The sequence below is a fragment of the Rattus rattus genome, chromosome 6, assembly GCF_011064425.1.
Source record: "Rattus rattus isolate New Zealand chromosome 6, Rrattus_CSIRO_v1, whole genome shotgun sequence".
NCBI lineage: Eukaryota > Metazoa > Chordata > Mammalia > Rodentia > Muridae > Rattus > Rattus rattus.
This window is the reverse complement of record NC_046159.1, coordinates 29,358,821-29,372,608: the sequence shown is the minus strand read 5'-3', so window position 1 is coordinate 29,372,608 and position 13,788 is coordinate 29,358,821. Positions and strand designations below refer to the sequence as shown.

The window sequence follows — 13,788 nt, the reverse complement described above, 5'->3', positions numbered from 1 at the left end:
AAAAGCTTCAAAACATAGCAAGTTTTTAAAAAGTGGGAGAGAAAGGACCACGCTTGCATACTGTACCCTGCTCCCCTTTTCACTAGCAGGGTCCCTGAATATCTTTAGCTGCTGGGGATGTTCCTGTCTTCCTTGTTTCCTCTCTTGTGACCCAAAGTCATTGAGGACAGAGCTCTGTCTTCCAAATCACTTGAGATCTCCGAATCCATAAAGGGTAGGTAGTCTTCACTTGTCCCCACACCACTCCTGTTCCCACTCCCACTGTACTTGTTACCTGTCCTTCTCCCTCCTCCCTGCCGCCTCCCCCTCATTCCTTCTCCAACCTCTCCTTCCACACCTCCAGAACCCCACCCCACCCCCCCCGCCCTTCTTTCTCTCCCCCCCTGCCCCTTTTTCTCTCCTTCCAGGGGATTCAGGGAGCCTGCAGAGGAGGGGCGCTAAAGCAAATGTTAATGAAGCAGCAGGTTCCTCTGTGTGGAATGTCTTTCAGGGATTTCAGGCGTGTTTTCACAAATGAAGCCCTACATCTGGTTGGCGTTTGGATGAAACAGCATCAAGAGGTCTCCATGATCCTGCCCTGAGCCCAGCTGCTGGCCATCATTTTTCTTAGCCTTCTCAAAACAACTTTACTTTTGTTTATCCTCTCTCGGGTACTATTTTCTGTTTTATTAACTTCTGTTCTCATCTGTGTTGTTTTCTTTCTTTTACAGATATTCTCAGTGTCTTAAGATGGAGCTTCATTCCTTAATTTGAAACGTTCCAGGGCATGGTCGGGTCCCTTTAATGTGCCATACATGTGCGCTATGGGCAGTTAGCAGATAAAAATGGTAAGCCTTAAGAAGGTTCTACGTTAAGAAGGAGATAAGACATTATGTGTTAAGTATTAAAATGGCTCAGGAGACTCAACTTCAAGCCCTCAGAGGCACGTTGATTGGCCAAGCTCAGAAAAGCAGGAGAGATCAGCATCAGTGAGGACCTAGAGGTCCTGGTGAAAGCCAGCAGGAGGCATATTCAGAAGCTTCTCTAGGCAAGCAGCCCATGACAGATGGGGTCAGCATGGCACTGTGGAATGCCTGGGGATGGCTGATACCCAAGGACACCCTTGTCAGCCTACGGGGAGGCACTGAGACATCCAGATGGTTGTAGGACCACAGGGAGTTTAGATTAAAAAGGGTTTAAAGAGAGATGTCAGATCCACAAAGACAGCATGGGGAAAGAACAGTGTATAAGGTCCCAAGATGGACGACATAAGGGAGAACAGATCCGGGTGACTTTGCCCCTGATCTTCTAGGTGAGGGCAAGCAAGAGCGTCTAGCACATTCCATTCTGATGCAAATGTCTCCATAAGGAAGCTGAGTCCAGCTCTGAGGGGCATTGGAGGCAAGGCCTTGCTGGGGCCACACTGAGGCTGGAGCGGATCCCTGGGCCTGGATGCTGAGCTTACTCTAGCCTACCCCAACATGCAAGGCCACTCGGAAATTAAGAGCTGATGGCCTTGGGGAACTTGGAGAGGAAACAGAAATCTGAGGTTTGAGACCCTCCCAGAGCCTCCATTCAAGAAGAGTGGCCTTCCTGCTTGGGCTGCAGGAACTTGAGACGCCATAGCAACATTTGTATGTGGGCCTTATGGGGGGCTCTGGGGTATTTTTCAGATCTACCTCAGGTTAGAATGTCTCACTGAGACTCTAGTAGGCCTGACTCAGGAGCAAGGATGCAGGAAGAGAAACTGGTCCCTGTGGCTGGCGTCCTTGGCATCTCTCTTTCTTTAGCACCATAGGTCGTTCTTCTTTCTTCCCTTCCCTCCTTCTTTATCTGGGCTCCTTCTCTCCATTTCCTTGCTGGCATAAATCTACAGGTTCTTTTCATCATTCTCTTCTTTGGGTCATCATCTTCCCCCACCTCAGCCTCATCAGCACCCACCTTACTATGATCTCTCACTGTTCACTTTAGGCTTCTAGCTCTTGGCCCCAAGCAGCCCTCCACACAGTGATTCCAAATGTCCCAAATGCCACATTCAACACAACATACACCCTCTGCACCCTCCCTCCACACTCTGCTCCCTCCACCCCAGCCCCCGGTTTTCCTTCACCAAGTTCACCAATGTCCAGGCTCACTGATTTAGCCTGTGGCTCCCTCACCCTCTAGGATCCAGGGCAGAAGCCAAGGTCTCAGCCCTGGACTTTTCACCCCACTGTAAACATGATTAGTCTCATGGGACTGTGCCAAGCTTCCAACTATATAAACACATAGAAGGCCAACAAGTTATTAACTGAATACTCTGCCCTTCGCTCTGCAAATAGTACATCAAAAAACAAACCATTCAAAAGATAAAACTAAAAAGTCCACCAGAGTTCTAATGTCCCAAATGCCACATTGGGTCACCTGGTCATCTTTGTTCGCCTCTTGCTTTAAGTCATCTTTTCTCCCCAGACATGAGGATGAATTCAGGACCTCAAGGCTTGGAACTACACCTCAACCCCTCCATCTACTCTAGATAGAATTACACAAAGTAGGCTGGCTTTGAACTCCTTGTGATCCTCCTGCCTTAGCCTCTCACTTAGCTGGGATTGTAGACCTGTGCCACCAGATCTAGCTTCTGTATTCAGAATCATGGATTGTGTGGCCACATCCCTCCTTCCTCCAGCTGCCCCCACTGCTCTCTCTGTGTTCTCCACCAGTCTAAGTAAGGCAAGTCCCCCGTGCTTAATGCACCAAGAGTACCTCTCTCCTTCACTGTGCCAAGAGACTTGGTAGCAGGTTGGTGATTAACTCTCTTTTCTGTTTGAATGGTGGTTGAGTTGTGTTTACCTTTTATCCTGCTGCAGGACCAAGCAAGCCCAAATCTGCCATTATCCATTATGTGTAAGAGAGGACTCAAATGTCCTGAGGGACTCTAGTAAGGAGATCTGGCCAAACAATGACAGAATTAGCATCAGAACTCATTGCAACCTAGATTCAAACATTTGATTGTACAAGCTATTAAACAGACTACTTGATGGGGTACATTGTGAATCAGGATGTGAATTTCAATTCCTTGAGACTGTGTATAGTGTACAGTGTATTCAGTGTATAGAAGACAGTATCTGTAGCCTTATATACTATCCTATAAGTTTACAACAAGAAGAACAACAATAAAACTAGTGAACAAAAATAATCCTATTGGGGTTGGGGATTTAGCTCAGTGATAGGGCGCTTCCCTAGCAAGCACAAGCCCCTGAGTTCGGTCCCCAGCTCCAAAAGGAAAAAAAAAAAAAAGAAAAAAGAAAAAAAAATCCTATTGGCTGAGGGTTCTGAGTACTGAGTATCCCTCTTTTCGGTATAGGTGACAAAGGTGTCTACATATTATTAACAATTTGTCCACTGTCAATCCATTAATATGGGTCAATGGGCCCTCCTTACTGTGGCACCCTGCATAATCACAGACAACAGAAAATCCACAGTGTTTGCATATGTCTGGAGTCCTGTTGTCCTGCTGGGCCCAGCTCAGCCCCACTGCTCCTGGATGCACTACCTGAGGGAAGTTATCAAATCTCTCCAGACCTGAGTTTTCCTTCCTTCTGAAAATATGGAATGTACTGCTCACCTTTAAGACTAGGTTATCACAAATGATAATCCATGAGAAATGATTAACATCTCACCAGCACTCCTCCTCCTCCTCTTCCTTCTCCTCACCTCCTCCTCCTCTTCCTCCTCATTTTAATTCTTTTGTCTCCCTGCCCCTCTTGTTGTCTCCTTCCCTACCAGCCACATCCTGGTTTTGTCTTGTCTCCTAGTCTCTTCCCATCTCCTTCCCCCCTCCCCTTCCTTTCTAATAATTGTTGTTATGATTATCCTACCTACTTCTCAGCCAAAGTAAAACAGCGCCATGTTGCATGAATCAAGAAGATGGGTTGTACTTCATATCAACTCACAGTGTGAGTTTCCCAAGGTTTATAATGTTCTTGACCCGTTCTCATTTGCCGCATCCTTCTAAATTATGAGCATCAGAGCTAAAGCATCTAAATGGATTCTGTCCAAACCAGCAAAGGCAAAATTATGACCAACTTGCCCGAGGGAAACACTAGGGCTTCTTGTAGAGGAGTCCTAAATAGCAAGTTCTGGGGTCACAAGAACACTTGTTGATTTGGACTGAGCTTGTGAGAAACCTGTGCAACACGAGTATCTCAAAAAATGGAGCCGAGGGCAAGGTTGCTAGGGTCAGGTTGTGCTAGCAAACTTGGACCTCCACCCAAGAGCAAAGTTCAAATGCAGCTCCTAGGGTAAATATTTGCTATTACCTCCATCTTGCTTTGTTTATCTTAAGGTCACGTAGCCTTTCACTTTCCCATCTGACTGGCATCCAGAGGTCATGGTGACCACACAGCTGGGCAGATGTTAGGAATCTGGGCTGAGCTGCTTTAGTGAGAATGTCAGAGTAGATTCCTTGTGGAACACTGTGTGGGAGAGGTGAACAGAGCTCTCTGGGGACTCAGGCCTTTCCCATCCATCCCTGGGAGCTCGACAATGAAGCTATGTCTGTCTTAGAGCACTGTGGCACTGAGTATCCAAAGGTGACAGCACTGACCACCCAACACAGCAGACACTCGAGCTCTTTGGCCAGTAACTTTTCAGAGTCAGCGCAAACACTGGAAAAGCATTTCGTAATGTTTCTGGCTGGGATGAAGATGTAGCCTTGACCCCATCCACCATGTGTTTTAAATCCCTGTATTTATTGATGCCAGCTCCGAGTGTTGCCTTGTGCTCTATGGGAGGAACCTTGGCCCTTAACACCATTAGTAATCATCCTAGCAGGGCCATGGGTTCCCTTTAAGGTGACGGTAAATCTCTGCTTGGGAGTTTAGCTCTCTCTAGAGCAGGCGTCTAAGAAACACAGACATACAAGCAGAAGGGGAGGGAGGCGCCCAAGGGAGAGCCTAGATAACTAGTTCTCCTCCTTTTTTTTTTTAAGTATTTTTGCTGTTACTGCTTTTACAAAATTACATATGTGAGCATCGCACATTACACTCCTCATCCCATCTCCCTGTCCATACTCACCGCCGCTCGCAAACCTCTCACTCATGTTCATATCTATTTGGTTTCGTGACCCACCAAGACTAACCTGAACCATCTGTGGGACTGTGAGCTTTGAGCTCTCTGTTGGAGTCCAGTCAGCTTAGCAGCAGATCTACAATGATTTCTCCCTCTCCAAGAATCTATAGACGATAGTTTCAAGTCTCGTGAGCCTCCCCCTCTCCTTGGCTGACTTGCATGGGCGAGACTTGATGGGGCAGTCTTGCATGGGCCCAGTGTAGGCACTACAGTTAATTGAGTTAAGGAATACAGTAGTTGTACCGGCCTACTGTTGAACTCTTATGTTCCTAACCTTCTTCCACAGTGTCCCCGGAGTCTTAGAAGGGGTGGTATAGGAGACTTGCTTAGGGCCCACGGATACTCCATATTTTCTGCATCTTGGGAAGCCATGAGCTCCTGCAATCAGCTCTGTTCAGAGTAAGAAGAGGTTGCACTAATGAAGCCTGGGACAGCTTCCACTGAGAGCCCTGAGCTTGGGGCTTTAGAAGGTAGTTTTCTGCTATGTCACTTTAGTTGGCTGACCAAAACCAAAACCAAAATAAAAAAAAACCCTCAAATTCCAACCACACTCCCTCTACTGCTCATCATTTCTAAATTTCTAACTGCATCTGTGTTCCCATTAAACCACCTCTCTCTTGGCTTCTCTCTCGCATCTTTCCACACTCAACAGATGTGTCTATGTGTGTGTTTGCTTGAATTTATGTGCACCATGTGCGTGCTGATGTTTACAGACTCCACAAGGGGGCCTCAGTTCCTCTGGAACTAGAGTTTCTTGTGAGGCACCTAATGTGGGTGCTGGTAACCAAACCCAGGGTCCTCTGCAAGAGCAGTATGTGCTTTTAACCACTGAGACACCTCTCCAGACTCCTAGAAAGATTGATTGCAACCTAACTTCACCAGGTTCTAGCCATTGAACTCGCAGCCTAACTTCACTGGATTCCCAGGCTTGTCACTTTGTTGGTGGGCACTGCGGAGCTGTAGTAAATGACTGCAGCTCTGAAGGGGAGACAGGGCCCTCCTCCTAACTGAAAAGACAGGAATTAGGCATAAAGTCTAGGATATTGCTAAGACAAGAAAAGGTACTGCTTGGCTTCTCAGCCTACTAGGACAGTAGATAACAAGGCTCAAAGCTGAGACTTAGAAGACCAAACACTCATTACCATCCTCATCCCAGCGATGCTCACCGTCTACGCTTTCTTGTGCTATCTGGTTGTATTAGCTGTGTGGAGACAGTTTGCCCATTTAGAATGAAATGCCTTAACTCCTTACTTCCTCTGTTTCTACATTATATTGAAGAATATAATGTTTGCAAATGTGAAAGTCATGAGTGTCTAGTTAATTAAATTTCACAAGGTGAACATAATTTTTGCATACTGGTTGGGGCATGTTTCCTAATTCATTCTTATGATAAAATGAATTTAATTCTTTTCTACAAACTATGGTGTTTCAGTTAAATCTTTAGCCCATATAGAACTGATGGAATGTATGTTACATAAGTTATGATCAAGATATATTTATGCTCCATATGGTACACTTCAAATTTTCAGTGCATGTTTTTTTTTAAATATGGCAAGTTTTGATTTTTAAGTAGACTGGACAATTAACATTCACTAATGTTATTTTCTACTTTTATGAATAATATATGCTTAAATTTTCCTATTTCCATGACTTATTTTAGTTTAACTTCAATTATTCAGTTTTTCTTTTAGTACCTTTTTCATAATACAGTTTTTCACTATTTTTAGTGGTTTCCATAGAGACTGAATCATATACACTTCTGATTCACATGCTAAGGATAGATTTCACTTATTTGCCAGACTTTAACTTGAGTTTCACTCATAATCAACTACTTGATTTATTGTTTTACAGTTCCATTTTACATTTTTCCTTTCATCCAGTCATAAATCTGTATTTTCTATTTCGTATTCTCTTCTATTTATATTCTTCCTATATGACACAGTTTTAACTCTATTGTTGATAATTATTTCTTAATGCAAGCCTGGTGATAATGAATTCTCTCAGAGTTTTGAATAGAAAGGTTTGTATTTAGCTTTTAAGTTTTGAAGCAATTTTGATTTTGAAACCTGTTTCTGATAGCTATAAACTTTACCCAGACATTTTCCCCTCTCCTCTTTATACTATAATTTCCAATTTTAAGCCATCTTCTCCTTCTGTGGTCAGTTGTCAGTCATGGTTTGCTCCATTTCATATTGGTCTTAAATTTTAATTTCTTTTTTTAAGTTTTCATAGTATGGTTATTGAACGTAGTCCCTGCACACCCCTTCCCTTCCCCTCCTCTCTCTTTAGCCTCTTTTGTCTCTTCAGACAGTTTCACTTTTACTCTTAAGTAGAAAGCACAGCTGAGAGCAAGCATACATTTGTCTTCCTTAGAATGGCTTAATTAGCTTAGTGTGGTTGTCTCCAGTTGCATCCATTTGCTTGAAAATGATCTACCTCTGTTCTTCATGGCTGAAAACCATTCTGCTGTGCATACGCCACACATCCCTTATCCACTCCTCAGTTACTAGACAGTGGAGTTGGGTCCATAGCTTAGCCATCTCGAAGTGTTGCAGCGCGCGTTGATTCCTCCATGACAGACTGACGTGGAGTCCTTTGGGCAAATACCAGGGATGCTTAGTCACACAGAAGCTCTATGCCTAGCTTCTTGAGAAGCTGCCACACTGACTTCTGTGAAGGTTGGGAGAGTTCACACTCCCACCAGCAGCAATGTATGAGTTCCATTTTGTCCACATCTCTGCCAGTATTTGTTATTTGTCTTCTTTCCTCTTCTTTATTCACTTCACAGCACGATCCCAACCCCCCACCTTCCTCTCTTCACAGCCCGATCCTCACAGCCCTCCCCCAGTCTCCCATCTCCTTGGGAAGGCTCTCCCATGGGTTCCACCTCCCCCTTATATCAGGCCTAAGTGCATCCCCTCCCACTGAGGCCAGACAAGGCCGCCCAGCTATAGAAAAGGGATGCAAAGGCGACCACGGAGTCCTGAACAACTGCCACGTTGACCGAGGTAAGACGGAATCTCAGTGTAGTTTGACTGACATGTCTCTGGGGAATAGTGAGGTTCACTACCTTCTCAGGTCTTTCTGCTTTTTATTTCACCTCTTGAGAAGTGTTCATTTCACCAACAAGCAAGAAATCAAACAACCCAATCAGGTTGATTTTTTTTCCAGAGTGCTTTCAGGAACTTGGTCTTTTCCCCATGTTTACTGTGATACCTTGAAGATTTTCTCTCTTTACTCTGTGCTACGCACACATAAAGTTACAGCTAAATACCTTTCATTTTGCAAAGTTCTGAGTCTTAGGTCTTCTGATTTTCACTGTTTTGCTGTCTTTCCTGCCCTTCTTAAATGTCTTACAAGCACAATCACTTATATTTCAGATCCAACAGTCTGCTTGCTGACTTTTCTAAAGAAACAAGGTTCTGATGCATGGGTTCTAGCTATGTCTGCTTTCTCTGAGCCTGTTCAGCTTCCAGCAGTTTAATAGAGAATGCCACCAAATCCACCACAGAGATCACCAGTCAGTTCTCAGCAGCTGGTAGGGACCAGCCAGCACAGCTCTGGCTTGGCTTTTGTATTGTGCCTTTTGAGTTTTTCATCTAGTTTCCTTTGTGCTGATGGAGATCTTTCTGGGGACCAACCAACCCTCCATTTATTGCTGTGAAGGAATTACAAGTCCATGTCACCAATAGGCACACATCATTCCATGCTAAGGAAGGGGTAAGAAGTGTCCTCCATACACAGAATAAGGCACAACAGAGTCTCCAAGGAAGTGAAACCCACACGACTATGATGTCATAAAGCTGGGAAGGAAGACCCTGAGAGAGGACAAGGGGAGGTGACCAGGACATGACACAAGGGGAGGTTACAGAACCCATTGGGTTTGACAGCAGGAAACTTGTTGAGATCCTTGACAAGAGTGAGCAGTAGAGGAGCTGAATGAATGAAAGGCAGCAGACAGGGGAGTGCAGGATTCAGGCTGAAGCTGTGAAAACTCTCCATGTTGAACTTCCTGAACCCTCCCCTTTCCGCCCCCAAGCTACAGAGCTCCCTCGGACTCAGCGCATTTTAGATGCGTTTTTTCTCATTTGTTTCGCTTGTATATCTATCATACATGTTGTTTTAATAATATTTCAAGTGTGGTTTCTTTAACTAAGCTAGGTGAGTTTTCATGTTTGTTCAAACTAGCAATGCTCTGTTCTGAAACAATGTACTCTGTGGAGTTTCTTGGCCAATTCAAAAGAAATAGATCATAGGTAAAGAGACATCTACAGGGGTCAGAGCTTTGAGAATCCTGAGTTCACATGAAAGCTGCATATCACCTAAGACAAGTTATTAATTTCTTAACATTGGCTTCATTATTTACATAGATTTATATAGATTTTTTAAAAAAACATGATCTTTGTAGCTTATATAAATTATGTATTTTATGTAATTTAAAATATAGACTACTATTAGTCTTCATGCAAGTCACACATATACTAACCAAGATATTAATATAGATATCTGCATCTATACCTATCTACTTACTTTCCTGTAGACGAATGGAAAGATCGTGGCTGAGCTGAGGATGTGTGAATTCATTTGTGCAATGTCACTGAATACTTGCTATTTGCATTAGTTTATATTTACTTATTGAAATTTCCCACCCACGCAGGACAAAGCACAATTATCTCCAGTGCGGAGAGAGAACAGAACTTTTCAGAGGTTAAATGACAGCTGGACCTGTGCCTGCAGACCTTTCCCCCTTTGGCTTCTCAAAGTACCAAGCACTTTAAAGTTAATGGCACAGTTGCGGATCAAAGGAAGACATTTGTCAAGACTCACCAAGAAAGCGCTCCGTACCATCAACAAGAGCAGAGCTGATGTTGGGGTCTGGGCTTACCATTTTTCTGGTTAGAACTTAAATCCTGTACTTGGGCAAGTACTTCACCACGTGGCTTATCTCCCCCCTCCCCAAAAACTGTTGTTTTGAGACAGGCTTTCCCTAACTATCCTTATAGGCCCTTGACCTTATTCCAGAGTCCACCAGGCCTTGAAGTACAACTCTCCTGCCTCTGCCTCCTGAGAAGCTAGAACTGCAGGTTTACGTCTCCAGATCTGGCTCAAACTGGGGCTTCTGAGTCACATGACAGGCTGTCCCAGGGTCTCAGGCATAAGCTTCAGCATGGCATGAATTCTGTGCCCACTGTCTGACCTCACACACATTTGTCTTCATCGCTCGCTTGGTTTAAACCACAGGTTCCTCCTGAGTTGCCGCACCCTCAGGCTGCTCAGACAGGACAGGCCACTGCTCCCCCACTGGGCCTGCAGGAAACAAGAGATTCATTTCACATGAAGGAAACCTTTGGGGCATTTAGACAACAGTAAGCCAGGATTCACTACTTAGTAATTGTGGCTCTGGCCATGACACAGGGCTTCTGTGAGATGTGGTTTCCTTAATTCTCACATGTGAGCAACGATATTTCCCTTCTAGCATCATGTAAACTTAAGGACAATGGATGGAAGAATTCCTAGAACGGAGCCTGGCACACACATGGGAACTAATAACAGATCCTTGCTATTGACCTTTATTTCCTGGGTTTACTTAGGTGTAATTGAGAGAAATTGCACATGGTCAAGGTGCTGTTTTTTTGTGTGTAAACATATCACAATCACCACAGTTGAGCTAATGAACACATCCATCATCAGCTTAGAGGTTAACTTTTAAATGGCTGATGCGGGCTGGGGAGATGCTTCTGTGTAAGCTTGGACACCTTCGTTCAATGCCCAGAGGCCCATGCCGGAAGGGGAGAACTGGCTTTGAGAGTTGTCCTCTGAGTTCCACACGCATCATGGCATGTGCCTGCTTCTCCCTCACACACACTCCAGGGCCATTTGCAGGATTCCGTTTCAGAGCAATGGCAAATGGAAAGTGACAACTGAAGCGAGGTCTGTGGTCCTGTGGAACAGGGCAGGAAGGCTCTGTGTTTGATTGAGTGGATTCTATTGCATGTGTACTGGCTGACCGTAGTGAATTATTAAGCAAAGGAGAAACACTCTAGGAGAGCTCATTACTAAAAACCATAAAAGAATTAGAGGCTGAGCGTGTTACTACATCACCTTCCTTGTGTATGCCTGTTGCTGTGTCTGAACGACATCTTTTTATAAAGATGTCAGTCCGTCCGACTGTGTGGGGGCCCTGCTCCGGGAGCTCATCCGAACATACTAACCTCTGTAAAGACCCTGCTTGTAAAAAAAAAAAAAAAACTCTAATTTTGAGGTGCTAGAGGTTAGACCCAATCCTTAACAGAGCCCTTCCCTTTCATGTGTAAATCCTTCCTGAATGTCTCAGGATCTAGGTCCAGGGAGAGGAGAAAAATCTGGCATCCAGGAACGACTTTCCCTATGATTCATGGCTACCCTCTCCACTGTGACGCCAGTGTGAATTTCTTGAGCCTTTCGTGTAGGTAAAGGTGTAAGAGGGGAATCCAGCCCCTGAGGTCTCATGTTTTGGCTTCTCCACCCAGATTCCTCTTTACTTCAGTTAGGGAGAACACAAGATATGGGTCAGTCACTAGTCAAGAGGCCTGGACTCCATCTTCCCAACGATGGACTTTGCTCCATGCATCAGGCCACTGAACCACTATAAGAAAACAGTTTTCGTGACCAGAGCCAGAATGGGTCACACTGCCCTGAATATTCCCAGGCATTAAGATCGTAGATGAGGGGCTTTAGTGATGGAACCTACATGCACCTTTGGTAGCTCCAGCTTCTGCACTGCCTTCTGAGAAGATACCCAACTTGACTCTTCAAAGAAAGAGAATATGAGGCTATTTGGTACCTGTGCTCCACCAAATCCAATATTCTGAATAAGGGGACAGAGAGCACTTAAAGCCACGCAGCACACAGTCTAGGATCCAGTGTCATTCATTTGCTGTCAGGGCCCCTAAAGGAAGTAGGTCATAACTCTTGAAAGTAGGTAAAGGTCATGAGGTAGGTAGAGGACCATTCCCAATGGACAACTGTGCCAAGGACAAAATATTGTGTTTTTCACCTGGTTCGACTGGAAGAAGGCACCTGTCCCTAACTGAGAAAAACACATCCCCCATGTGCCTGTTGTCTTTGTGCTGTGTGGTGCAGATTAGTGCTGAGGACACCTGCTTGGCCATGGAGTAGGGCCTGAAGAGGCTGTGTGTGATTATGGATCACCTCACTGCTTCAACTTGCTGGTGTTCCTTCCTTTTCTCTAACCGTATTCCTTCACATTGGCTTTTCCTACATGGCTACTCCATGAGCACCCCTTCACTAGTGGATGGGTGGTCTGTTTCCTGACGTGAAGTCATTCACTCAGGTACCACATAGAAACTGCATGAGGAGAGCTGTCCTGTAGGATGATGCCACCCAGAACTGAGAGCTCATGGGCAAGTCCTCATTCACATTAACATACTAGGCAAAGCACATCCCCTTCCTAGGCCTTACTCTGGCCTTCTCATGGTACCCCAACACCCCTATGCTACCATGTCTGTGTCTACCAGACGCTGGCTGTCGAAAAGCTACCATTTTAAGGAATGTTTTCATGCTTGTGCATCCGTTTGGTATGAGTGAGTGGTTTCCAGGAACAGACCTCAGGTAGGAGGGAGCTTCCTCTGTCCTTGATGTCAATCCTATTCCCATTCCCTCTCATTGCCTGGAAACTGGGTACAAAGCTACTTGGAGAGAGATAAGGACTCCTGGCCTAATACTAAAGCCAGAGAGACATCTGTTCTCTTCTTTCAGCTGTGCTAAGTCATTCCTCCATGTTTCCTGGCCTCTGGCATTCTCCTTAGAAAGAAACAAGATGTACAAAAAGATTGCTTCACTGTTTGGCTCAACCAGATCCAGATGATCCACTGGACGCTCATCAGGGTCACTATTCACAGGTGCTTGCACCTGTAACACCCACCAGGGATGTTCACAGATGCTGTGGGCCAGGAAGAAAGGAAGGCATTCATGGGAGGTGGGGAGTGCTTCATAAGGAAGGAAGGCATCAGCCACTGAAACCTTCTCATACATCCCCCCATGACACAGGGAGACCTCAAGGCTACTCTGGAGGAAGTGGAGGCCCAGGTCATGCTGTTCACTGGTATTAATGGTAAGGCCATATTCTAGGTCAGGGCAAGTCTGAGTTCCCATCATCCCTCAGCAAGACAGAGTCTGCATTTCCCATCATCCCTCAGCAACACAGCAGGGGCTGTGAGAGTCATTAACAAGCATTTCTGCCTAAGATACCCGGATCAGTGACTTTTGAAGTCAGGGATTAGCCGTCCCCAGACGTCTTCCAAACTGTACTGCTAGTTGGTTGGTTGGTTGATTTTTTGTTTGTGTGAGTATTTGTCTTGAAATGAGATGTCATTCTATAGCCTATGTTGGCCTGGATCTCATTATGTAATCCAAGCTTATCTCAGACTCAATTCTTGTGCCTTGGCCTCCCAAGTTCCAATTACAATCACCGGCCTCTATTCCCAGCCATAGAGTGTCCCTTTTGTGATGTGGAAATCAACTTAGCATTTTGCCTTTCCTGAAGAACCAGCATTGGGTTTGTGTTTTTGTTTTTTACAAATCTCTGGATGTTTCTATAATAGTTTTCCCATCATTTTTTTCTCCAATGAAAATTCTAGATAATTTATGTATTTTAAAAAAAGGTTATGGTAATGGGTATACAAAATCCTTTCCAACCTG

General features: G+C 44.9%; 1 long non-coding RNA gene across 1 annotated transcript; it reads left to right on the top strand.

Moving 5' to 3' along the window:
- Window positions 1-427: 427 nt before the first annotated feature.
- On the top strand, window positions 428-9,814 carry LOC116904616. The gene is made up of 3 exons (XR_004388345.1): window positions 428-560; window positions 711-827; window positions 9,746-9,814. It is a non-coding gene; the product is annotated as an uncharacterized LOC116904616 (long non-coding RNA).
- The last annotated feature ends 3,974 nt before the right edge of the window (window positions 9,815-13,788 follow it).